Below are 27,850 nucleotides of genomic sequence, written 5' to 3'. Positions count from 1 at the left end.
AATGGTACCTCTACGTGTGCACCTCTACTCACACATAGCTTAGTTGGTCCTGCAAATTAATATGGGCCTGCAAGCCAATGTGATTTCTAATTGAGACTGAGGGCAAACTCTAAATGTCTCTCCGTCCCCCATCCTGCCACCAACAATTGCTGATGTTCACTGGCCATGCAATGAAACACAGCTTTCCTATGTAAAGTTAAATGAAAATATTGTGGGATGGGCTATTTTTAGCAACTGTCATTTAGCTTGATTCCTTTCAATTCCCTGTAGAGCCGAACATCAGGGTAACTTGAGATCTGGTGATCTGTAGCTTTGGGAAGAGGTGGTTTGTGCCTGATTAGAATTTCATTTCTTCATTGTTTTAGATGCCATTCTCATAACTTAGCCAAATCAGCTTCTCATTAGCCATTTTACAGCAAGAGAATAAACAAAACCTGCAATAGTGATAGGTTTAAATGAAACTTCTGATCTTCATGGCAAGGTCCTTGCCAACAGCTTCCATTTCTGTCCCTGGATTGTAAACATAAATGTTCATCAAATTTGAGGAGCTGGACCTCTAGGGACTCTCATGTCCTAAGTTTATTAATGACAATGAAGGACCCAAAGTCAGTGATTTATGCAATTTAGTCATGGCTATCCCCAACCTCTGTGGGAGTTAGTAGACTGGAATAATTACAGACTAAATAGTGATGATAAGGAGGAAATGTACTGTAGTTGGAGTTAGTGGGCTGAGAAAACAAATGTTTCCAGTCTCAGGAGACTCTGTTTGCTGTTATAAAGGAGAAAAGTAGAAGCAAAGAGACCTTGTCCTGATCTGTATGAGCTCAGTAGCTGGGAAAGACCACATAAAGTTATCATAAAAAACAAGAGGTGATAAACACAAAAGACCCTTCAGCATCCTGCTCCCTGCCCAGCCTGCCACCCAGCAGCGGGAAGACAAACAGTCAGCACACTGATTTTCAGTTGAAAATCTGGAACAGTCACTGTTTTGCTTTCAGAGCCAATGCTGGTGAAACTGGAGGAACCCGTGTAACTTTGCCTGTATTTGCTTCTGACTCAAACACCAGAGAAAACTTCTCTCACACAAAGTGAGAAACTTCCTACTCTGAGTTGGAGAGTTCCATGTAAGCCTGTCACAACAGAAGCCCTTGGTAATTATAAGGCTTCTTTTCTCTTTGGGTGTCAGAGTAGCTCACCCTAAGCCACCAGCAGCTCTACATTAATGACTGAATCCCTGTGAGGCCCAGGTCAAGTGGCCTGCCCCAGGCCGTGACGGAGGGCCCAGGTAGACCACAAGCTCAGCAAGCGTGGCTTCCTGCCAGAAACAATACCTCTCCCCTACAGTCTCCTTGAATCTCACTCTCTGGGTAGATGCACTGTCTGACACTGCCCTGCAGCGAATAAAGGGAAAGAAAAAACCCCAGCATTTCTTTATAAGATGAAAGTATATGGTACCATCAAGGGGGGTGGGTGGGAAGAAGAACACCTGGGAAGATTCAAAAGTATGTTTGTTATACCTTCAAGGGCAAATAGTATAAGAGAGAAGATCTTTTCTCATTTCTTGGGCAATATCAAAATAGCCCTTCACCCCAGGAAGGGAGAATGCCTGCCTGAGTGAGGACCAGCTCTAAACTGACTCAGCACTTCTGTTAAAGGATGTGTACGCAGGTGATGCCCTTTCAGGTGAATTTTCATTAAAGTAAGATCTGATAGCCAATGTAATTGTCCACAGAACAGAGAAATAATACAGCTCTATGGAGAATTATTTAGGGAATCTAAATAAAATTCAGAGAATTCACACATTGATCCCTTCTAATATGGCTATCTAGAGGTATGCGTTAAGTTGGCAAATGTCAAAACAAGATCTTTCTAGGACTCCCTGGGCTTCCCATACCCTTCATTCTTCCACTCAGATGCTTGTTGAGTTTTTCATGAGGGAAGCAACATCAGATCCTGCTTCTTTAGAAAAACCTAATGAGGAGGTTCTGGAAAGAGGCTGATTTCTGCTGGAGGTTCTCTCTGGCTGCCCCAGGCCCTGCCCAGCTGCCCTGCAGGCTGAGAGCAGTGTATTACCCTGAACACCTGTAACCCACTCATGGAACCTGGGTGTGTTGTGACATACTTGTGAGGAAGCATGGCTCTCCTCTACCCAGGTCTTCTTGTTGAGAGGCTCTCTGAAAGGAGAGGGACCCCGAGGTACTCATACCTCTGAATGTCTGATTACGAGCCTGTCCCTGATGCTCCTTTAGCATTGTCTCCAAAGCCCCCAAGAAATTAATCACAAGAATCTTCTACTCTAGGGAAATTCAGTTATGTATGGATTCCTTGGGGGCTTGCCTGACATTCTTGGCTATTACTGGGTACCACTGGATATTACTGGGAATCATTGGATAACCTCATATATGATTATCATATGAGTAGGTCAGGCCCATCTACATTTCAAAGCCATCTCTGCTCTTGACCCCTCCCCCTATCTGAAAACCATGACTTCTAGACCCATAGACCCTAAAGTTATAGGGATGGAAAACTCAGGTTTCTCAAGTGGGCCACTGGGAGTGATGGTGAGCAGGGTCATCCCTCCTTCCACTTATTGGTCCCCATCCCCATGAACTCTCCCTATCAGGGCACAGCACCATATGTTGGCTGTTGATTAAAGAGATATGTTTTATCCTGCAGGATGGTACCCCATTCTTGCAGGTACCATCTCTAGGCTAGCACTTCAGCTATGCCCTCAAAAAACCATTTCATTGCTTTCTCAGGTCTACAGATTCTGTGTTGTGATACTTAATAGAATCAATGGATCCTTTCGTTGTGTGCCTCCTGCCACACCCCCTTTTCTATATAGTGGGTTCCAAAGTCAGAGGTGACATTAAGTAGAATACTAAGTGGATAGTAAATGACATATTAAATGGATGTCAGTAGATTAAATAGCTGTAGTCAAGCTGGCCAAAGCCTTGCAAACAGGGTATATGTTGATTTCAGTCGAAGAATTGCTGTCACATCCAGGGTGAAAGGGATCTACTTTGAACAATTTACAACCAAGTGGCTGGTTGGTCTCCTTGAGGGATGGGCTCAACACTGGTCTTTTGTGTGTCAAATTGACAGTGACAACAACTAAACTGGCTTTGGTGAGTGTGAGCCCATACTTTGGGGCCCAGGCATGCCCTTTGTCCCCATCACAATGGCTATCTTATTCATGAACCCATCACACCAGGATTAGGGTGACTAATGACAGAGGCTGGCTGACATCAGCTGGCTTAGTTATTATGTGTAGTTGGTTATTTAGTTGGCTATTTTTTCCATGGTGTCTACTCTCCGATGGGCAATTGACATAATATAAAAAGATTTTCATGTTTCACACCCATTCATATAGCTCCATCAACATGCTTCTTTCTCAGATTTTCTTATCTCTGATCTTCCAAACATTTTGGTTCTAGGGCCCTGTCCAGCTAAGCCATTCACTGCTACTCATGAGCCTAGGGAAATTCTTACCTCGGATGACTTCTCTTTCCATACACAGTTTATGGTCAGATATAACACATAAAGATTTGCCTATTGGGAGGATTTCCCTCATTGCTGCAGGCCACCACTTAAGGGGGCTGCAGCTCATCAGGAGTCCATTTTCAGCTTTCACCCACACACTGAGGCATCCACAAACCAAGTCTGGCCTTTTCCTACCTTCATCAGGTGGTCATTAGAGGCCTCCCATGTGCTCACAGATGTTTGCTAAGGGCAAGTGCAACAGTGGTGGATGACACAAGGCTTCTGCAGTTTTCACCCTCTGGTCCTGCTCATGTTTGATCCTGGATGTCCTACTTCCATCTTACAATTGATGGCTCTTGTGCCTGACCAACCTTATGACTTGATGGGTCTGATAAACCCACCATAATGGGCAGCTCTGGCTGCATGGTTGCTTGGTGTCTTATGGTCAGATGCTCCAACTCTACCAGAGCCCAGTAGCATGCAAATAACCCTTTTTTTGACTGGTGTTTAATTCTCTTCTATAGATGGTATACCCTTGCCCCAGAAGCTTAGGGTTCTATATTTTGATTCTCCTGCGGGGCTTTGCCATACACTCTGCACAGCATCTTTTTGTATCATAAGATCCAATGGGTTGACAGATCAAGTGGCAGGCTGCTCGTACCATACGCTGAACCTGCTGCATGGTCCTTTCTTTCTAAGCCCCACTCGAAGCTGGCAGCCTTCCATGTCACTTGTGTATTCTCATCAGGAGTGTGCTGTCTCTCAAGAACCCAAAGAGGGCTACCAAGCATGTGAAAGGTATAAGTTACAATAGTATCTCCAGGGGGGTGAGATGTCTTGGAATGCCTCAGATTATTTGATTTTGACATAAGGTTTATATTCTACCCTCTGGAGAGGTGGAATAGTCTAGCTAGTCTCTCTCACTAGCTAGTCTCTCTCTCTCTCTTTCTCTCTCTCTCTGGCTAGCACTCTCTCCCCTCTCCCTTTAGCTAGTACTCTCACCCTTGCCCTTTATCTTTCTACCGCTACCTATCGATAGATTGAACTTTTTTCCCATAAAGTCTTCAATGCCCTTTCCAGTTCTTGCTCATCCAGGTGGACTAGCAAGATAGTGTGGGTATAGTGAACATGTATGTTCTGTAGACTGCCCAGAGGGTCCTGGTCTATTCAGACTCTACTGAGACAGAGGCTGGGGAGTTCATGTCACCTTGGGGCAAGACCATAAATATATACCCTTGTCAGTTCCATTTGAATTGCTTCTCATTCTCCTTGCTGATGGAGGTGGAAAAGAGTTAGTTCTAATGGTCAATGCTCTTATACCATGTACCTGAAGCTATGTTAATCTGCTGTAGAACTATATTACTTCTAGAGTGACAGTTCCAATTGGGGCTATGACTCAGCTGAGTTCTGGGGAATTCACATCATCCAACGTGATACCTCTGTTTTTTGTAGGGGCCATACTGGAGAATTAAACAGGGATGTAATGGGGACCACCACCCCATACATGCTTTAGATTTTAGGGGTTGCTTTAGTCTTTGCCATTCCCACATAGGAAACCATATTACCTTGTATTTACTATCATGGCCTGGGGCAAGAAGAGTTTTAGAGCCTTTTGCATGGCCTTCCCCAGTGCATTAGTTCTTATTCCATAGGCCAAGCAGCCTCTATGTGGGTTCTTCCAACTACCAAGTGTGTCCCGTCCAATTATATAGTCAACAGTCAAAGAAATAGCCACAGGATGGACCCATTGACCTAGTGGACCCACTGTGAGCTGGGCCTGACTGGGGCTCCATTTATGACCCCTGTATGCTCTCCATTCTAACAGAGGCCACGATGATGTTTGGGCCCCCAAGTATTAAAATCACCCCAGACTTTCTGTCCAAAAGCCCTTAAATATCTGGATATTCTTCTTTCCCTAGTGGATGGTTACCTGAATCAATGACCATAGGTACCTTTAGGGAAGGGCTGGGGAATAATTATTGTCAACTTTTGCCATGGTGCTGCAGGGTCCTTCTCATGGGGCCTGGCCTCTCGTTCAGGTGTTGGGCTCAGATCTAGAAACTGGGCAAGGAATCGTGATTTTTACTGAGGCAACTGTGCTCAATCTCTCCATTGTTCCTCCTTGATTCCTTTGGTTGTATAAACTCAGCAGTACCCTGCTGGCTGCTCATACAGTGTGGGATGCCTGGGAACACTCTGTTCTACTAGGCGTCTCACAGTCCTCTGTCCCTGTTTGCCTTACTGACCTGCAGGCTCATTATCATAATCGGACCCACCTTGCTTCTGATCGCTATGTACGACCACCCGACTTCCGTTCTACAGCCGAGCTATCATCCCCATTGTTAACAGGGAACCCAGTTTTACAACAGTAATTCCTATCACCTCCTCTGGTCGACAGAGGACAGCCAGTACTGAGTTCCTCAACGATGCTGGTGCCCCTCTCACTAATGTATTCCTCATTGTTTCGGTGACTGGAGTCTGCTCTGGGTCTTCCCATTAACTAGATGTTCTACACTTATCTACTATCAGAAGTTGGGATCCTCAGGAAGCAGACTCTGAGATGGAATTTAGTGCATAGGAAGTATATTCAAGACATTCCTGGGGTGAGCATCTGAGAGAGAGAAGTTGGCCTCTGATGCAGTTTCCAAACAGACTCAGTTGTCTCCTTATGGGGTCCTGAGGTGGGACCTACCCTTCTGAGTTGTCCCGAGTTGGACAGATATCAGCAAGTGGGCCAGATATTTATACTCCTGCCTCAGTCACTGTGTGCAGACTGCCCCTGGGAAGGAAGGGGCCACGGCCCTGGGAAAGGCAGCTCTGTTCTTCTTCAGGCAATTCCAGAAAGAGCAGACAGCTGGGGGCAGTCAGCTGCTAGTACTCCAAGCAGCTGGGGAATAAGCCCTTCGTTCCTAAGGAGGGATCTGGAAGGTGCCTCCCACCGTCCACGATACTTAGGAAAGGCACTCTCACATTCCCAGCTCCCTGAGCCTTTTGGTCCCTTTGTCCACCACCTGCCACCACAGTCTGGGATTTCCACTTCACAAATTTGCAGGAGAATTTAGATTAAAATCATTTCTAAAAATGTCCAGATATTTGCAAATTCGTAAAGACTAATTAGCCAAGTGATTGCTTGATTTTTCCACTTTAACTTTTGCACTGAATTACGTGGTATCTGGCATATAAATATTTCATGAATTCTAGAACTTAGATTTGTATGTTTTAGAGACTACAGACTTACATCCACAAACCAAAGAACTTCACAAGAAACTGAGGCAGTTTCCCACTTGGAAAGTGCCCAGGGCCCTGTGTAACTCTGGTCCTACAGGCTGGTATGGATCCCTTCTGCCTGCTTTCTGAAAACAGGAGGAAACGGAGGACCTGGGCTGACCGGGGGCTCCAAACCAGGATGGAAAGGTGAATTTTGTAGGTGTCCAGGAATAGAGGCCCAGAGTTAATGAGGTGAGAATGCGTTTCCGACCTGTCACAGCCTCCATGTCAGGACACAGTCACTCTGCTCAGTCCAGGGAGTGGTGTCAGAGTACAGGTGGCAGGAGGTGCCTAAGGACACATGGCTGGTGATGTTATGGAGAGGCTAGAGAGGGATACGCAAGAATGGAAAGACCATGGATTCAAACGCTGAAAACCCAGGCCTGCTCTCAGTCCTAGGCAGGGCAGCCTCTGGAATTGCTGAGCATCTTCATGAGGCTGGTGTCCAAGTTGTGACTGGACCTTCAGCAGGTATGTCTTTCATAGTGCCATGTACGTCACTCACAGTCACAGAGGCACGGGATGCCAAGAGCCAGAACACTCCTTGGAGCTGTGTGGTTAGTCTTGTCCAAGGTCTCCCTTGACTGTGATCTAGGTGCCTTAGTTCATATCCATTTCCTATCCTTTGATACCCATCTTCTGTGTGAATTGCACTAAGGATTTTCAATTTCTACCCCAACCAGTGTAAACTCCTCTGCTTACTACTTGACACATTTTGCTACATTTTAGGCAACCCCCTTCTCCACCTCAAGTTCTTTTCTCTGCTCAGCATCCCTATTCTCTCATGGGCTGGCTTCCTGCTGTCTAACATGACTCCCTCTTCTTACTTCAAGGCCTTTGCTCATTCTTTCTCTTGTCAGATTTATTCTTTCCTTAGCTCTATCCAATTTCCACCCTTCTTTTAAGTTCCACATAAAATTTTGCCTTCTGTATGAAAATTGTTTGACAACCCAGTGATTCATCGCTCTTTCTCTGCAACCCTATGGTAGCTAGAGGCACATCAGTGCAAGCTGACAATAAAGTGCCTATTGTTTAATAACGCTTGCATAGTGTTTCATGTGCATTAACTGTTTTTGCCCTAAAACTAAGAGCTCCTTAAGGAAGGAGTCTAAATCTTCCTACACTTTCGGTAGGCACACACAGTTCTTGGTGAACACTGGCTGATGGAGCTGTTCTTTCCTTTTGCCTCAGCCAGAATCATCTACGCTAGTGGCACAGCCCCGTACATACCCGAGGGCTGAGGATAAGTCAAAGTCCATGCTTATCACCTCTTCTACCCTATCCAAACAGGTTCTATAAGTCAAAAAACATATCAACCTTTATGCAAGACCATGAGCTGTCAGTTGTCCCATCAAATTGTTTCAATTTGGAAATTTTTACTTCCTGCTTTGCACAGAGGTCCAACCACGCTGCCAATGTACTTCACTTATGAAGGCTGTCAGATCCTGCTTGGTTCTCAGCCTCTTTGTCTCATATCAAGTGTCCTTAACCCCACTTATAGGCACATCCCTCTCCCAAACTCCAGGACAAAGCATACCCATGACACATTTAATGAATGACAGCAGTCCTTTGTGATTCCAGTTCCCTAGACCTTAGGTTGGAAAGCTGAATAGTTGGCCTTGGCCTTATTTGTATTTTGGAGACTTGGGCTCCATGTTTGCTTTAGGTCTAAGATCTGCATCCTATCTTGTTCTCTGTCTCAGAAATGCAACCAGTACTCCAGCATCTGTCTTTTAGAGCAGGGGTCCCCAACCTCTTGGCTGCAGACTGGCACTGGTCCGTGGCCTCTTAGGAACTGGACCTCACGGCAAGGAGGTGAGCGGCAGGCCAACGAGTGGAGCTTCATCTGCTACTCCCCGTAGTTCCCCATCACTCCCCATTGCTTGGATTACCACTTGAACCACCCCACTCCCTGCCCCCTACCCCTGTCCACGGAAAATTCGTCTTCCGCGAAACCAGTCCCTGGTGCCGAAAAGGTTGGGGACCACTGTTTTAGAGGGTTTATACTGCCTTGCACACTTCCCTGATTCTGCCTGCCTCTCTGGGCCTCCTGGTGTTGACCTCAACTGGCTTTTCCAGTAAACTTCCCTTTTAAAACCATATTAAATGTCTTAACACCAATCTTTTGTCTAATTCCCACCTAAATCCACACTCTACTTATTGGAGTGACTTCTTTCAGGCCTGTTGTAGAATTTGGACTCTGCCTGTTTTAGCGTAGAAGTAGGATTTATTTTGAACTCCACCCTTCTCAGGTTGCCCTGGACTTTTATATGTAACTTAACCATATGCTGGGAATTAATAAAAGCAAGTGTCATCAAAACTCATGTGGGTTCAGCATGAGGTACATTGACAACTTGACAATCAAGACCTGAAATGAAGGACAGGTAGGGAGAAGGGATGTGTGTGGCTGAACCCTGGGAGGGTAGCACAGTGAAGATGTAATGGGGAGTGTGGCAAACAGAAGAGATTCAAATAGACTCTGAGCTCATACCAAGTGACAGGGGATGGTGTCAGAGTCCACGTGGAGGCAGGAGATACCTACAGCTACATTGATCGTGATATTATAGAGGGCCCAAGAGAGACAGGCTACTGTAGAGTCAGGTCCCTACTCAGGGGAAATTGAGGCATGAACCCAGTAACATAGGCAAGGCCAGTATTGTAGGAAGTGAGCACTTAGGTTCCTGGACTCTTGCCAAGACTTCAGATACCCAGTCCCCAAGTTAGAAAGGCTGAGATGCTGAAATACTCTCTTCTCTGGTGAGGCAGTCAGGATAGACTGGGGAAAGAAACAACCTCAAACTGTCAATGGCTTACAACAGAACAGGTTGATTTCTTGCTTTCCTACCATCTAGAGGTGGTGGTGTAGGGTCGGGGCAGCTCTGCTCCACAGAGACGTCACTTAGGATCACAGGCTAACGAGGTGCCATTACTTCTGGTTCTGATATCTCATCAGGAGGTTCAGGTTTGCCTCTGTGTTCACTGCCACAAAGTCTGGAGAGTTGAGTGTAAGCAATTAAATATTTTGGACTCTTTTGCTCACATTTCATTGGCTCAAACTACTCACATGGACACACCTAACTTTAAAGAGTAGGGCTATGTAATCTTTATACCTGGAAGGAGAGGAGAATGAGATGTTGGGATACTAGCTATGCCTATCAAACTGAGTCAGAAGTGACTCATAAACTGGGTTTTCTATGGCAATACAGGCAGACCTCATTTTATTGTGTTTCACTTTATTGCGCTTCACAGATCATATTTTTTAAAAATTGAAGGTTTGTGGCAACCCTGCACTGAGCAAGTCTATCAGCACCATTTTTCCAACAGCATTTGCTCACTTGTCTCTGTGTAACATTTATGTAATTATCGCAATATTTGAAAATCTTACATTATTTTAGATTTGTTATGGTACCCTGTGATCAGTGATCTATGATGTTACAATTGTAATTGTTTGGGGGCACCATTTAGTGCACCCACAAATGACAACTAACTTAATTGATAATTGTTGTGTGTGTTCTGCTCTTCTGCCAAACAGCCATTCCCCCATCTCTCTCCCTCCCCTCAGTCATCCCTATTCCTTGAGACACAACAGTATTGAAATTAGGCCAGTTAATAGCCATACAATGGCCTCTAAGCATTCAAGTGAAAGGAAGAGTCACACATCTCTCACTTTAAATCAAAAGCTAGATGTGATTAAGCTTGGTGAGGAAGGTGTGTCAAAAACCAAGATAGGCTGAAAGGGAGGCCTCTTGGCCAAACAGTTAGCCAAGTCGTGAATACAAAGGAAAAGTTCTTGAAGGAAATTTAAAGTGCTAATTCACTGAACACAAATGAAAGCAAAACAGCCTCATTGCTGATATGGAGGAAGTTTTAGCGGTCTGTATAGAAGATCAAATCAGCCACAACATTCCCTCAGCCAGAGACTAATCCAGAGCAAGACCCTAATTCTCTTCAATTCAAAAGGTTGAGAGAGGTAAGGAAGGTGCAGAAAGAAAATTTGAAGCTAGAAGAGGTTGGTTCATGGGGTTTCAGGGAATAAGCTGTCTTGATAACATAAAAGTGCAAGGCAAAGCAGTAAGTGCTGATGTAGAAGCTGCAGCAGGTTATCCAGAAGATCTAGCTAAGATAGTTAAGGAAGGTGGCTGCAGATTTTCCATGTGGATGGAACAGCTTCTATTGGAAGAAGATACCATCTAGGACTTTCATAGCTGGAGAGGAGAAGTCAATGCCTGGCATCAAAGCTTCAAAGAGCCCCCCTGGCACTCTTGTTAGGAGCTAATGCGGCTGGTGACTTGAAGTTGAGCCAATGTTTATTTACCATTCTGAAAGTCCTGCGCCCTTAAGAATTATGTTAAATCTACTCTGCCTGTGCTCTACAAATGGAACAACAAAGCGCAAATGACAGCACATCTGTTTACAGCATGGGTTATTGAATATTTTAAGCCCACTCTTAAGACCTACTGCTCAAAAAAAAGATTTCTTTCAAAATTTTACTGGTCATTGACAATGCACCTGGTCATCCAAAAGCTCTGACGGAGATGTACAATGACATTAATGTTGTGTCCATGCCTGCTGACACAACGTACATTCTGCTGCCTGTGGATCAAGCAGTAATTTTGACTTTCAAGTCTTATTATTTAAAAATTAATTTCATAAGGCTATAGCTGCCATAGATAGTGATTCTTCTGACAGTTCTGGGTAAAGTCAGTTGAAAACCTCCTGGAAAGGATCCACCATTCTAGATTCTATGAAGAATATTCATGATTCATGGAAAAAGGTCACAATACAAGCATTAACAGGAGTTTGGAAAAAGTTGATTCCAACCCTCATATGTAAGACTTCAATGGAGGAAGTAATAAAAATATAGTCAAAATACCAAGCAAACTAGAATTAGAAGTGGGGCCTAAAGACGTGACTAAATTGCTGCAATCTCAAGATACAACTTGAAAGGATGAGGAGTTGATTCTTATGGCTGAGCAAAGGAAGCAGTTTCTTGAGATGAAATCTACTCCTGGTGAAGATGCTGTGAAGATTGTTGAAATGACAACAAAGGACTTAGAATATTACATACACTTAGATGATAAAGCAGCATCAGGATTTGAGAGGATTGACCCCAATTTTGAAAGAAGTTCTATTGTGGGTAAATGCTATAAAATCCCATCGCACACTACAGAGAAATCATTCATGAAAAGGACGAGTCAATTAATGCAGCAAACCTCATAATTTTTTATTTTAAGAAATTGCCACAATCGCCCCAACCTTCAGCAACCAGTACCCTGATCAGTCAGCAGCCATCAACATTGAGGCAAGACCCCCCCACCAGCAAAAAGATTATGACTCACTACAGGCTCAGATGACAGTTACCAATAAAGTATTTTTAATTAAGGTATGTATATATTTTTTTATACATAATGCTATTGCATGCTTAATAGACCACAGTAGAAATCAGAAAATTGGTGTGACTTGCTTTATTGTGATATTTGCTTTATTGTGGTGGCCTGGAACTGAGCTCACAATATCTCTGAGGTATGCCTATAAATTGTATGCACGTACTTGGTGGGAAGTGGGGGGGCAACTTCATTGTTGTCTGGTGCTGGGAAGAGAAGAGTAGAAGGAAGAGTTAGCAGCCAAATCCATGGGTCAAAAAGTCTTCATAAAGTAAAATATATTCTGAAATACAACCACAATTTGGAGTCTAGAACTATAATTCACCTTTGGATGGGCCAACTCTAGCTTCTGGGCATATGTCTTCTAATTCATTAAGTAGTGTTGCCCTGAATATATGAAAACGATATAAAACTAAACTACTGCCATCAGAACTGGCTATATTTTTTTTCCAGTAGAGAAGGTGTTTCTGCAATGAACTTTCCATGCTCTCCTTGTTCTCATTATATAAATCACACCATGTATGAGTTGGTTCGCTCTGCCTAGAGTTGTGGCCCATGGCTATTAAAAAGACCTATAACTGGTCTGGAATTGAGTCATCTTCTTTGGTTTTATTAGCATCGTACCTTGACTGACCCACTCAGTCATTGCATCACAGGAGCTTATTGAAATAACTTAGGTTTTCAAAAAAGAATACAACGAATTAGAGGTAACTCAACTTATATTCTTAAAAAATCCTAAGCAATTATATACACAAACTCATGCACGCAGAGACAAAAATCATACAAATTTGCTACCTTTCAGATTAAGGAAGTTGTAATTAACAGTTTAAGAACCACTCTTAAGAACTTCTGTACTACCACAGAGTGACAAGGGTCATTTCAATTGTAAAACACACTATGGAAATATCTCTGCCTTAGATCCCTCAGGGGACACTCAAAAGAAGTGTTCTGTTTATAGGCAGAGCTTTGAGTGTCAAGACTAACAATGTGGAAGGGTTTCAAAGAGGGGACTAGGAATTGGGGATTACAACTGCAGAAGATTCAACTTGCCTCTGGCTTGAGAGTCTTAAGAAAGGTACACCCAGCATACTCCAGCACATCTGTGACAGGGTGATGCTCCCAAAGCCTTTGTCACCTCCCAGACTAGAAACCACATTGATAGCAATTCTTGTTACACTGAGCCATGCAAAGACAGAAGATGCTTCGAAATTGCTTGTGGTTGTTGGTACTGTGGTTATTTGACTGGAGAAGCATTACCTTCTTAACAACCAGCTGTCGTAGGCTTTTCTTGGCTCCAGGTGAAGAGGTGATTTCCCTTTTTGATTCATTGTTCATAATTGGGCTGTCTGTTAGCAGAGGTGGTGAGAAAACAATGCTAATGAGGTCAAGGGTTCAGTGCCCACGTGGGTCAGCTGGCTTTCTTTTGTTCTCTGGCCAAAAGTCTACATCCTTTCACTGTGTCCCGCTACTATGATGACAATAGAGATTGGGAGAGAGTAGGGGAATGTGGATGAGTCTCTAATGCTACTCTTCCTACAGTGGAAAACAACTCCAAGTTCATGTCCCTTTGCAGCAAAGTCATCTTCAGGGTTGAAGGATTGCCCATTAAGAAGCAGTAAGGAAAATGAAAGGTATAGTGTGGTAAGGAGGCTCAAGCTACAGGATCAGTGCTCACAGCTAAAGCATTGCTTGGTCATTTATGCTAATAAGAAGATAGCGGTTGCAAAGATGATTTTTATTCACAGCCAGTTTTCAATTTCTTATCAGCCAAAGTTTCAACATCTCTAGACATTTGTGTAAGGAGTAAAGTGATTGTTTTGAGTTTCATTTCTTTTTTTTTCCTCAGCCACTATCTACTGAGGATTCTAATGAACAACAAAGTGCCCATAGATAGCCAGAAAGAGAAGACCTGAGTATTCCCACAAGCAGGGCTCAGCCCTGGCGTGACTTAGATCTGGAGTTCTAATCACAATCCAAAATTCCTCATGCTATGCACTATCTTCTTGGGATTACTATATCTTCTGTAACGCTATGTGGCAACATAAATCAAAATAGGCACTAACCAAGCATGATGGAAAAACCATGGGATTTTAAGTTGATTTTATGAATCCTTGGCTGTGCGTGTGTGTGCATACTTGGGGAAGCTACTTAGCTGCTTTGAGCCTCAGTTTCCTTGCTTGTAAAGTGGCATATTGATGTTTATATCATAGGGCTGTTGGAAGAATTAGATGGTAGAATAAGGAGAAGTCTGGCAAGTCTAATGTGGTACCTGGCATATTGTAAGTATTTTTCCTAATGACTAGAGTTCTTATTATCAACATTGCATATATTTATTTTAATTGTTTGACAAATTACCCCCACTTTATTCTAAAACCAAATGTGTAGAGCATCTGTTACTAATACCTCTTTAGCAGATGCTGTCAATTGCCTTCCCATACTTCTCAGCCCACCAGAATTCAGTAACAGCTGCAATAGGCAGGTGATATCTTCCCACCTCAGGGACCTGGGTCTTTCCTCTTCTTTGCCTAAGGCCATTCAAAGGCACTTACAAAATCTAGAAGCATAAGAGTTTATGCTCCAAGGGCAACCTCAACCCCAACCAAAAGAAAGATGCCTAATGCTGGAGTAATTCTGAGACATACTCCACAGGGTTTCTCAGAAGATTCTCAGTGTGATTGAGCTGAAGTTGCCCACCATGGAAACCCACTCATTAACAAACATTTTTTTACTTTTCTCCCTTCTCTGTCTCACTTTTCCCATTTCTTCACTTATGATTCCTGGATTCACTTTGCAAATAAACTCCCAGTCCCCAATTTCTTATCTCAGGGTTTGCTTTTGGGGGAACCCAAACTAAGACATCTACGTCATAGGGTTTCTCAAAAATTTATATGCAGCAAACTTTACTTTTGCTCTGTAGTTCTATGAATCTTAACAATGTATACATTCATGTACTCACAGCCACAACCAGGATATAGAACAGTTTCCTCCCCCTAAAAATTCTCTGTGTAGTCAAACCATCCCCCAGCCCTCAACCCATGGCAACCGTTCCCATAACATTTCCTTTTGCAGAATGTTATATAGTATGTACCCTTTTCAGACTGGCTTCTTTCTTCAACATAATGCCTTTGACATTCACCCATGTTGGTTGTATATACTGGTTCATTTCCTTTAAATGGCTGAGCAGTATTCCATTGGGTGATGTAAGAGAGTTTGTCAATTCATTTGTTGAAGGACATTTGGATTATTTCCAGTTTTCGAAGATTATAACTAATCCTGCTCTACATATTCATGTAGGGTTTCATTTCTCTAAGGTATATGCCTAGGAGTGGGTTTGCTGGGTCAGATGGTAAGTGTATATTTAACTTTATAAGAAACTACCAAAATTTTCCAGAGTGGCTGTACAATCTTCCATTCCCATCAGCAATGTGTAGGAGTTTCAATTGCTTCACATCCTTGATAGCACTTGGTATTGTTATGATATTTTATTATTTTAGCCATTCTGATAGGAATGTAGTGGTATTTCTTTGTGGTTTTATTTGCATTTCTCTAATGGCTAATGATGGTAAGCATTTTTTCATGTGCTTATTTACCATTATATTTTCTTTCTTTGGAGAACTGTCTGTCAAATCTTCTGCTCAGCTACTTAATCGGGTGATTTATTTTCTCACTGTTGAGTTTTGAGTGTTCTTTATATATTCTGGATATAAGTCCTTTATTAGATATGTGATTTACAAATATTTTCTCCCACTCTGTAGCTTGTCTTTTTCTCTTAATCACAGGGCTTTAATAAGGACTAATGAGTTTATACACTAAGTTCTCTAAAAACAAAATAGACATGCTATTTTCCAGTCGGTTGGGGGGAGGCAACATGGAGAAAAGTTTGATTTGAGACTCAGACAAACCTGGGTTTGAATCCCGGTTCAGCCACCCAAAAACTGCTTTGCCATGGACTATTCTGTTAGTTTCTTCATATGTAAAGTGTAGACCACAGTACTTACCATATAGGGTTGCTGTGAGAATTAAATGAGATAATATATATCAAGGGCTTAGCCCAGTGCCCGGATATTGTAAATGTTCAATAAACGTAAAGATTATATTATTATTACAATACTATCACCTCCAAACCTTTGCATAATCTGCTCCCTCTGTTTGGATTGTCCTGCTCCATCCCTTATCCCTCGCTCTCTCATTTTCTATCTGCCTAAGATGATTCCTATTTAGGGAGCTTTGCTGGACATCACAGTTTTGGGCCAGGCACCCCTTCTTGGTGCTCCCATAGTACTTTAATCACCTTCCATCGCTCTGTATTTTAAGCATATTATAAGCTCTGAGCTACTCGAGGGCAGGGCTAATGTCTTTATCATCTAAAATTATTCCAGGTCGTGTTTGATGAATGAATGAATAAATAAATGAATGAATTCATCTCATGCTTTGTCTGGGAGTTCCAATTAGACATCCCTCTGAGTATTGCCAAATCTGGTCCCTTTAAGGCAGCCTTAAACATCCCAAATGGATGTCTATGACTTAGCCCAGGACCCGGCTCACAATCAGCCAAACAGTCACTGCATCTTTGACAAGTTGGATGCCGAATGGAGAAACTTGAACGCTTTGCATCTATTTGCTTTTACCACATGCCATAAAAATTAAAAATACATTGTACCACAAGTGCAGTATTTAGTGTTTCACTTTAATTACATTCAAGTGTGTTGCTAAATAGTCTTGAGAAAACCTTAATGACCAGCTGTTCTACCCTTTTCCCATATGTCAGAAATGGTTTCTGAAATCACATTCTGGGACAGTAAGGTTGTATAATTAGACAGTGTATAGTTAACACTTCTAGATTTTCCGCTTAAACTGTGGACCCTTTACGCTAACATATTGTGTGATTCTGCCGGTTTGGCGCAATACGATTAAATGACATGCCAAACAGCAACAGAGATACGCAAACTCCATCAGACTTGTTATCACTGCATCATTATTTCCTCATATCTTTTTCATCGTCAGGATGGCATGCTTCTGTGTGTGTGTGTGCTATGCAATATTCAGCATGTTTGGCTGACAAATAAACTTAGTAAAGAGGGCTGTAAATTTTTAATATTCTCTTCATAATGCCATTTATCTCACTAGAATTAGATGTGAGAGTGGCTTTTGCATCCTTTCAAACAAAGAGCTATCACTCAAATACACAGCAGCCATTTAAGGAAACAAAACAAAACTAAAATTCCCCAACATTGTAATAGAAGCCAGTATTTTACACTGCTTCTGGAGGGGAAATGGGGATTTTACCTACCCCCGAACTGGATTTGGGAGAAAAAAGAAGTTGAATTTAGACAATTGATTATTGTGAAAATAAGTCATTAGTTACTTGCAATTGCTTGACTCTGAGCTTAATGAGTTGTTTTGAAACCATGGTAATATCTTATTTGATTAAATTTGGTTAATTCTTTGATTTTTTTAAGTGTAGACAAGAGACTGAAATAGAAACATAAAATAAGGAAATGGGAAAATTCTATCAACTAATAATATTCTTTGGCTCTTCCTTTCCTTCTCCCCCAAAGAAAATGTCCTTGACTTTGTCCCAAATCTCAAGTCAAAATATAATTCTGATTTCTGATTGAGAATAAATACATTAAGACCAAGTCACAGCTGAAGCTTTCTCCAGTCCTAAAGCAGCAAATTCATTTTTGAAAAAGGCTAAGAGAGAGCTTCACTGTTCTAAGACCGATTTATACTATTTTTTTTTCTTCCAAGCTTGAATTTCCAATGACTTATTTAGATGTAAGCACTGACAGCTGTAATCATGTTTTAAATCTTGCTTTGTATCCTTAGTTATAATGTTGTTCAATTAATATTCAGAATAATGGAAGTGATGTGCCGTTTTGAAAAAGACTTGAATACAGTCCAATGCTTTGGGAAACTGACTCTCGAGAGGATTAATCAGCATTGAAAACTTGCATTAATAAAAATCTGATCTTCTGCCACACAGCATGCATAATACTTTTCATTTTTAAACATTTTAGTTTAATAATACGGCATCCTTTGTCCTTATTTTTAAAATGATTTTAAAATTGAGCTCCTTCAGATCAATTTTGCCTTGACCCTTGTACATAATTGGACACTTGCAATTTAAAAATATAAGGATGCTCTTTTGCATGGTGCACTAAACTGTATTTCCATTATTAAAGATAAGGGCAATAGTGGACTACAACTTAGTACTTAACATTTCAGTTTTTTCCCTTCAATTTATATCCAAAGAGTTTTCCATCTTTCTTCAAAGCTCAATTACCCAAACCCAGTCCTTGAAAGAAAAAGAGCTAGAAACTATGATTTAGTAACAAAAAATGATCAGTGGGAACAGGATCGCTTGCTGTAAATGGTATATATCAAACAATTGATGATTAGTGTCTTTATTTGTTTTTAAATAAGTCTAAATCACACAGTTATTTACGTGTAAACAAGGATTTGGGTTCTAAAGCTAAAATAAAATAACATGATGGAAAGTGAACTGGGAAACAGTGGACTGAAGGCTCTGTTTGGCTTATAGCTAACTGGGAATGAAATCAATTTTAGAAACACAGAAGAAAGGTGATTGTAAAAGCAGAATAGAAAAAAAATGCTGTTTTATCCTAATAATCAGTTGCTTTACGACCAGAGATAAAGTCAAGTCAGCTTGTGCTTCCGTGGGTTTTCTCTCTCCTTAGACCGGCAGCTTGCTCTCTGGCCCAGGACCTGCTCTTTTTCCTCTGCTGAGACCACACTACCGACCATGGTGCTAAACATGGCCTGGAAGGATTTTATTCTTCCCTTCGCATCATTTTAGAAAAATCTCTGGCTTCCATGATAAAGCAGTGGACATTGCAGAGCAGATTCTTATTGATGCTGAGCCTTATTAGGATTTTGTAGCAGGCACAGCAAATGGCCGATGCAGAATCTCTTTTAAAGCCCTGATTAAGTGCCTGCCTGCCTGCCTGCTGGCAAGGGATGTACAGGTTTCTGCTCAGAACTTTGCTCACCTGGCCCTCCTTCTCAGCAGAAGGGTCCCTGCTTTGGCAGCCACTTTGAGCCTCATGACTGCTCTAAGATGGAGAGTGAAGGACATACAGAGAGTGACAGAGGCCCTCAGAAAAGTAGGGGACAGCTGCCCTGCTGAAGGACCTAAAGGTACTGCGTGCAGAGGAGAAATGCATGGGCCATAGGCTTCTGACTCGGGGGCTCACCACGGGCAGGATGGATAGTCAAGAGAACACAAGTGTTTATTTAAGACACCACTGGACAGTGGAGTGTTTGCATCATACCTACAGCTAAGGGCATGTTACATTAATGAGAGTGTTAAAAACATAAAGCTTGAAAAACAGAGAAGCCTGTGCCTGACAGAAGCATTGGTGACAAATGCAGTTTTATCCACAGACTGTCTACATTTGTGGAGGTGGTTGGGTGTGGGCTTGAATGGAGAGAGAGCAAGGACCATAGCTTCTGTCTTTCTTTTCTTTTTTTTTTTTTAATTTTGAAACTTTTTTATTGAGATATAAGGGACCTCATGGTTGAAATTTTTTTTTTTTAGTTTACTTTTTTTTTTAATTTATTATTTTTTTGGGGGTACACCAAGTTCAATCATCTGTTTTTATACACATATCCCTGTATTTCCTCCCTCCTTCGACTCCCCCCCCCACCCTTCCTCGAGTCCCCCCCACCCTCCCCGTCCCAGTCCTCTAAGGCATCTTCCATCCTCGAGTTGAACTCCCTTTGTTATACAACAACTTCCCACTGACTATCTATTTTACAGTTGGTAGTATATATATGTCTGTGCTACTCTCTCACTTCATTCCAGCTTCCCCTTCACCCCCCACCCCCCCAAACCTCAAGTTCTCCAGTCCATTCTCTGCATCTGCGTCCTTGTTCTTGTCTTGTCACTGAGTTCATCAGTTCCATCTTTAGATTTCATATATATGAGTAAGCATACAATATTTGTCTTTCTCTTTCTGACTTACTTCACTTTGTATGACAGACTCTAGGTCTATCCACCTCATAGCTTCTGTCTTTCTAACAGGAAAGGGTCATGTTTAAAAAGTCTCTCAGAGCACTGAAAAGGTTTTTTTTTGTTTGTTTTTTGTTTTGTTTTGTTTTGGTTGGTTTACATGTTTTCCTTGCTTTGTAACATTTTTCTCCCTATGTGGCTGTTAGGGAGGTATGCAACAGAGCTGGGCCCTGGGCCCAGGTGGTACCCTGCCCTCTCCTAGAGAGAGTGGGGAGATGAGGGCCTGCTCCCTGGGTACATTTCCGCAGGATCCTGGCATTTGGGGAATTTGTTTAACTTCCTGGGGAAAGATTCCTCCACCCCTGTTTTGGGGGCAAATTATGACCATTTTGATAGCCTCAAGGCCCATCTGCTCTTAGCCCAGTACAACCTTTCTAAAATTCAAATAAGAGTAGGTCAGTTCCTTGCTTTGAATTATAAACAAATGGCTTCCCCTGACCTATTAAAAGAAATCCCAAAACTTTTAGCATTATCAACTGTGCCTTCATTCTCTGACCCCAGACCACCCTCCAGACTATATCTTCTCCTTTTCTTCCATCATCTCCAGACACCTTGGACTCAAGTCAGAGTAGCCTAGACATCACTCCTTAAACAGAAATGCTTTTCCTTTCACTGTGTCCTTGCTCAAAGAACTCTCCCTCTTTCACCCTTTGCCTGCAAGGAGAGCTCCTACTCATCCTTCGATGCCCAACTCAAAGGCCTCTTCCTCTCTATGGCTTTTCCTGAACTCCCCAGGTGCTCTCTCCTCCTTCCACATCCTCCACCCTATCCCCACTCAAGAAGAACTATTAACTCCTATAGCTGTGATCCTGCTACTATAGCAACTATCACTCATTCTACAGGTATTTTTTGTTTTTCGCCTACAAAATTGTGTAGTATGCAAGAGCTGGAATACTGGCTCCAGAGTTGTTGTTTCATAAATATTTGTTGAAGTGAATCTGCCCTTTAATAGGCACTAAGAGTATTTCAAGATCTTAGAACTGAAAGAACATCAAAAAATTCATTTTCAAAAGATTGTTGGTTTTCCTTGTCTCTGAAATATAAAAATGTATAAATTAAGAGCTTAGACTTGTTCTTTAAGTTTAAGAACTTTCTTCCAGGAGACATTTCTTTTTTTCTATTCCAGACCATAAGGTGCAGTGTTACATCTAATAATTACAAAAATATCTATTTTTTTTCTGATCTTGGAAAAACTTAGAATGTAAGTAGATTGATTTCTTGGTTTAAACTGTGTATCTAGTAAAACTCCCTACCTCCAGTGAGAATGGCACTTAAGTATAGGTCTCTGAAAAGTGTCTGACCAGATTCAATGTAAGCCTACACAGACTGCACTGAAGGAATGCTAAAAATACAGTTTTCTGTACCATGATGTAAATGGGAAAAGTAGCATTACTCCGTTTCATATCTATGGTGATACCTGTCATACACCCTCCAAAGTTACAATATTTTCTAGACAAGCATATCTTAAGGCTATTGCCAGTAAGAATCATCTAGAACAGGAGGTGGAAAACTATAACCCACAGGCTAAATCCAGCACGCTGCCTGTCTTTATAATAATAAAGTTCTATTGGAACACAGCCAGGCCCTCGTATTCTCAAATTGTCTATAGCTGCTTCCAGGCTACAATGGCAGGGGTGAAGAGTCACAACTGTATGACCTGCAGGACTGAAAATATTTACTATTTGGTTTTTTACAGAAAACGCCAACTTATGACCTAGAAGTTTCATTTTTCTTTTAAAAAAATAATAAGATGCCTGAGCCCTACCTTAGATAGATTAGTAATTATAAGAATAAAACCTGGTCATTTGTGTTTTTAAGAAGCTCCACGTGTGATCCTGAGTGCAGGCTCTTAATTTTTATTTTTCAAGAAGTTATCCATAAATTGTGCCAAGCAAATTCTCATAGCACAAGGAATGGCCCTCTAAGGCAAACACCATATTTTACTTACCTTTGCATCCATACCACCTAACAATGCTCCCAACATAATTAGATGCAAATAATGCTTCTGTCAAGTGAATGAGTGAATGGGCAAGGTGAGCAATCTTTGATCACAGATGTAACTAGAACCCTCTAAAAATCACAGGACATGGCAAGTACCTTCTCAGGCCCTGGATATGTGCCCTATTACTTTCTAGTGAGATTTCTTCCAACTTCAACCTTACCTAGAAAAACACAAATGCTACTGATTCTCTGTGGATCTGAAATTTTAAAAAAATTTCCAAGAGTGTCAAATAAGGCATGCCTTGGTCTGCATAAGCATGGTCATCTTCTCACTGCTTGGGACATGAAGGAAAAAAAATTCAACTCATCATGAGAAATGGTGCAGATGGTATATTTGGCATCACCAGCCTGCAACGATCAGAGATGCATTTATTTACATGACATTGTTTGCATTGTGACCGTTTATCTGGGCCTCTGCTCACATTTAACCTTTTGAAGGGTCGGCAGAGAGTGAGCCATTTTACCCTTGGGATTGGATGGAGCGAGCCCCCCTGTAGGGATGATGTTTGCATTTCTTCCTACCTGCAAAACACTCATTTCTTATAGCCTCAGAAAACATTTGGTTATGTTATCTCGTGGGTCCAGGAGGAATGTGGAGTGTGCCAAATTTAAGAGCCATTGCCAAATGCCATGGTTTGCATTATGTAGACAGCATGCCAGTGGAACTGGCGCTACTAGTTGTAGATTTGAGCTCTCGCCTCAGAGGCAAAGGATCCCTATTAGTCATTTCCAACTGGGATCATGCCCCTTGCTTTTGGTTATGAGATGTCTTTGTGTGTGTGTGCACAAACTATGGCCTGCAGGTACAACTGATGGATCACTGTGACTGACCTCTTCCAGGCTGGGACAGGGAGGCCCCAAAGTGGCACCAAAATGGTCTCAGACCCTCAGACCCCATGGGTGACTTGGAGATGCTGAGAAACAGCCTGGTGCCTTAGAAAGGGCCTTGGAGAGCTTGGTTCTGGATCTGTAAAATAGGGACAAGTTACTTTATCTGAGCTTTGGTTTCCTCCTCTTTTAACAGGAATAATCAGAGCTGTTGTTATGACAACTGAGCCAATCCATATAAGGCACTTGGTGCAGTAACTGGCACCAAATAAGCTCTCAATAAAAGTTTTTATTATTAATATTATTATTATCATTATTATTGATATATACATCTTGCTTAAGGCACATTGTGGTTGTGAAGACAAAATGAAATAACTGATATCAAAGTACTCTGTGAATCTGCAGAACTCAGCATATGTGAGGAATGCTGTTTCAGTTGGGAGGAAGGGTAATTGCTTACAGAGGCTCTGTCAAAACATGTTTCAACATGATTCTCTGGCCAAGAGTCCCCAATATTTTTGAATTAAGAAGCTACTGAGTCAGACAAAGACAAATACTGTATGACATCATTTATACGTGGAATCTAAAAAATATAACAAACTACTGAATAAAACAAAAAAGAAGCTGACTCACAGATAGAACAAACTAGTGACTACCAGAGGGGAGAGGGAAGGCGGGAAGGGCAAAAAAAAGGTTGTTATGGTATTACATGAAATCTTGTATGTGAAACTTTTGAAAATCGTAAAGAACTGTAGAATTTAGAGAACCTTTCATCAATAAAAAAATTTTAAAAAAACACAAGGTAACAACAAAAAGTAACTGGTTTGTAATATCAAAAAAGTAAAAAAATTTAAAAATAGAGAATTTAATTTTAAAGCAAAAAAAAAAGAAGAAGAGGAAGAAGCTACTATTCATTTTTCCAAACCCTTGAGAGACCAATGGCCTATCCATTGGTAAACAGTTGTTCTGATGAGCGGTATACCAGTGAGGAGGTAGCAGGTGTGCTAGTGGGACTGTTTCTGAGCAGAACCAAGGTTGGACCTGGATGCTGCCTGAACTGCACTCCCTGCTGCATATTGAGCCAGTCACTGCGAGAATGCAAGAGGAGTTCTACCAGAGAAGGCAGCAAGCCTGTGAGCCATCTACTGGGGGGAGTGATGGGACAGAGAAACAATTTCCTGATTTGTTTGAAAATGTGTTACCTCAGTTTGCCTGAGAGCCTAATGGTTTCTTTCAACAGGGATTTGTTGCTTTCCTACTTACCTAGACCAGTGCACAAGGGGCTATGCTTTGAGCAGGCTGGGTGAAGTGATCTTCCTCCCAGATGTAACTTGAAAAGATAGAAGGAATCAAGGCTGTCTTTGAAACTGATGGGAAGGTGTGGATATATTCAAGTCCATTATTCTTTATAAGTACCTCTCGATGTTGCTTCATGAGGAAGATTATTGCATGGTGGTCTCCATCAGGTTTTCATGAGGAGTCAAATGCAATCGGAAGAAATCACAGATGCTCAAGATGACAGTTACTAGTCATGACAATAGCATCTCAAACTCTGGTGTCACATGCCTCACAGCTGGGATACACAATGGGTGCCCTGCAAGGCCTTGCTCATACAACTCTGAAATGTCTATCTGGTCAATCAATTCAGTAAGAAAGGTCAGTCAACAATAATTAGTTTGTTCCTACACCTCACCTGCCTAGGAAAGTTCTAGGCACATAATAGGTATTTAATAAAAACTTAAGACTAATATAATAATGATACATAATATTTGTTAAACACTTAATAGATGCCAAGTTCTTTTACAATTGCTTCATAGGAGTTGATTAATATTATTCTCACAATAGCTTAATAAGATAGCTTTATTATCACCATTTTTAGAGGTGAAGAAATAATAGTCTTTTGTTCAAGGTCACAGAGTTAGAAGTGGTAGAGCAGAATTCCACCCAGGCTGAAGGACTCAGAGCCCATTAAACTATGTGCAGGCACTAAACTCAATTTAAAAGTAATGTGTGGCTTTAAAAAGAAAGAAAACATTGAATTTGGGTAATGTCCACTTAAAGTACTTCCTTAACTGACTGCATTTTAACACTTGGTTCAACATTTGGTTCAACACTTGACATTGACCATGTTTGTATGGGTATAATTTTAGCAAAAATTATGCAAAACAAGTAGATTATAGCATGTAGAGCAAGCACTTGGTAATTGGTCTAAGGCCATGGAAGGAAGGAAAGGAGGGAGGAAAGGAGGGAGGAAAGAAGGAAATAAGAGAGGAAGGAAGGAGAGAGAGAGCGAGAAGGAGGGAGAGAAGGAGGGAGAGAAGGGGGAGGAAAGGAAGAAAGAAGGAAAGATATGCGATTAATTTGATGGTGTAGATAGAAACTGTTGAGTGTGTATGTGTGTGTTTGCTACAGAGGCAGTAAAAAGAAGAATGAAAACAACTTTCCATTATAAGTTCTCATATTGCATCATGCTTCCTGCTCCTTTACAGTGCGTGCTTGTCAGAGAAGGGTCTAGCAGTGACCCAACACATTCTAACTATCAAATGTTAACTATCATATCATATCCTGAGCATAGTTTTATATCCCCCAATGCAAGGGAGAAGGTCCACAGAATTACAGTGAAAGAGAACTGATGAGAGTTGGTTCTGTGAGCAACTCCATTCAAGACACCAAAGGAAAAGCACAACAGGCAGTTCTCTTAAGCCTGGAAGAAGGAGTGAAAGACAGCCAGACTCTCATCATCCAGTCACATCTCAGGGATTCAGATTTTCTCAGCTCCCTGGAGGCTTCTGCGTGGCAGACAGGAGGCTTGGAGAAGATGCGGAGTTTGCAGGCAACCAGTGGCACTGCCTGTATCCACACCAGGCACCTCCACTCTGCAATCATCACACCAAGATGGAGAACTCCTCCTAAAGCCAAGCCTATTACAGCTCTACCTGCAAGGCAGCCCACGCAGAGGGAGGCAAGGCTGCCACCATGCCAGTAGAGGCTGGTACTCGACATGTTACACAGAGCTGAGAGGCCAAGGAGCAGTGGTTGTAGTGGACCAGGTAGTCAGCTCTTAGATAGCACTTTGCAGAGGGATCGGAGAGTCTCCAACATCTAGAACAGTTGCAGAAAAGATGAAAGGGGAAACTTCAGCCCGGGAGAAAGAAGCATGGCACACTCTGGCCCTCAGAGAAGAGAGAGAAAATGACAGGCACCCAAGGACAGATGCTTGTCTCCTGGAGAGGTTTTCAGCTCTTCCAGTGGAGAGGGAAGTGTGCATTGTGGGTAGGAGGAGCCTAGCTAACCTATTCTAAAGTTCCCAGGCAGTGTCAGGTGCCAAGGCTGTAGAGTTAGACTCGACATAGCAAAAGAACTCTCCTAATGTGCTTTGAAACACAAGAGAAATTATTTTCAACCTACTGAGTGGCAGAAGGAGTAGTGGTGGATGAATCAACTTGCTAATTCTTTTTCATAGTTAATTTCTGCCACTGGGTAATTGACTTAAAGAAATGGACATCTGTTGTGGGGTTTTGTCCATTTTGACTTTACAGTGTTTTGAGGGAAGATGCTATAGACAGAGTAGTGCTCCCCCTCAAAATCATATGTTGAAGCCCTGATCCCCAACGTGCCTAAAATTGGGATAAGGAGGTAATTAATGTTAAGTAAGGCCATAAATGTGGATGGATCCCTGATCTGTGCAAGAGGATTAGTGTCCTAATAAGAAGCAATACCAGAGAGCTCATTCTCTTTCTCTCTTCCCTATGTGAGAACACAGCTTGAAGGCAGCCATCTACAAGCCAGGAGAGAGCTCTCAGCAGAAACTGGAACCTTGGATCTTGGACTGCCCAGTCTCCAAAACTCTGAGAAAATAAACTCGTGTTGTTTAAGCCACACAGTCTGTGTATTTTGTTATGGCAGCCCCAGCAAACTAAGATGGGGGTGGGGATGTAGGGGCATGAGATGCTTTAAGTATCTGCAAGCTCAATCTCCTGTAATGTGCTCAGATAAGACTGTAAAGCTAGAGGCTGTTTGTAAAACTTAGGCTTTCTGTATGGTGCTGAGGAGTTAACCCCAAATAATCTGAGTCCCAGGGTTTATATTGGGGGGGGGGGAGGAGCACAGTGTTTATCTTGAAAAGTCTGTTCTGTAAACATTTTTAAAGACAAAAAGTTTTATAAGGAAAATAGCACTATGAAAGCAGAGGGTGAAGAAAAATATGAGAGGAAGAATTCAAGAATGAAACAATAATGCTTATATTGGTCTACAGAGAGTAGAACACTTAGACCAATTTTAGTACTGAATATTTCCTTTTAAAAAAATCATGTCTCCTAAAACCAACTCCATATGGAGTCATATAAACCCAAACACTAGAATCAGGGGAATTTTCTAGTGAGGGAGAACATTTAGGTAATATTAGTAATTTAGTTTTCTTGTAAGGAAATAAAAAGGAAATTAATTCAATGGTTTGTTCAGAATACTTACAAAAATGTACAGTCTCAGAGATTGGTGGGGAATCCAGTTCCTGCTGGAGACAGCAATTCTCTGGTCTCCTAGAGGAGATAAGTTATAATATTTTATTTGTGTTTCAGTGGAGGGGAGGAAGGGGAAGTTCTCTGGCTTCTGCCCCCTTGTCATGGAAAAGGTACAGACTTATATGGAACACATGTCCTGTTTTCTTGCCTTATTATTATTTGTTTTATTTTTCCCCTTGTTCATATTTGCTTGAATATTTTTTTACCATTTTTATTGTGATATAAATGATGTATAACATCGTGTAAGTTTAAGGTGTACATTTGTGATGACTTGATTTGATATATGTATATATTTCAAAATGATTATACCGGTAAGGTTGGTTAATGCATCC

This window comes from Hippopotamus amphibius, chromosome 3 (genome assembly GCF_030028045.1).
Source record: "Hippopotamus amphibius kiboko isolate mHipAmp2 chromosome 3, mHipAmp2.hap2, whole genome shotgun sequence".
In the NCBI taxonomy this organism is placed as follows: domain Eukaryota; kingdom Metazoa; phylum Chordata; class Mammalia; order Artiodactyla; family Hippopotamidae; genus Hippopotamus; species Hippopotamus amphibius.
Note: the sequence above shows the minus strand (reverse complement) of the source record.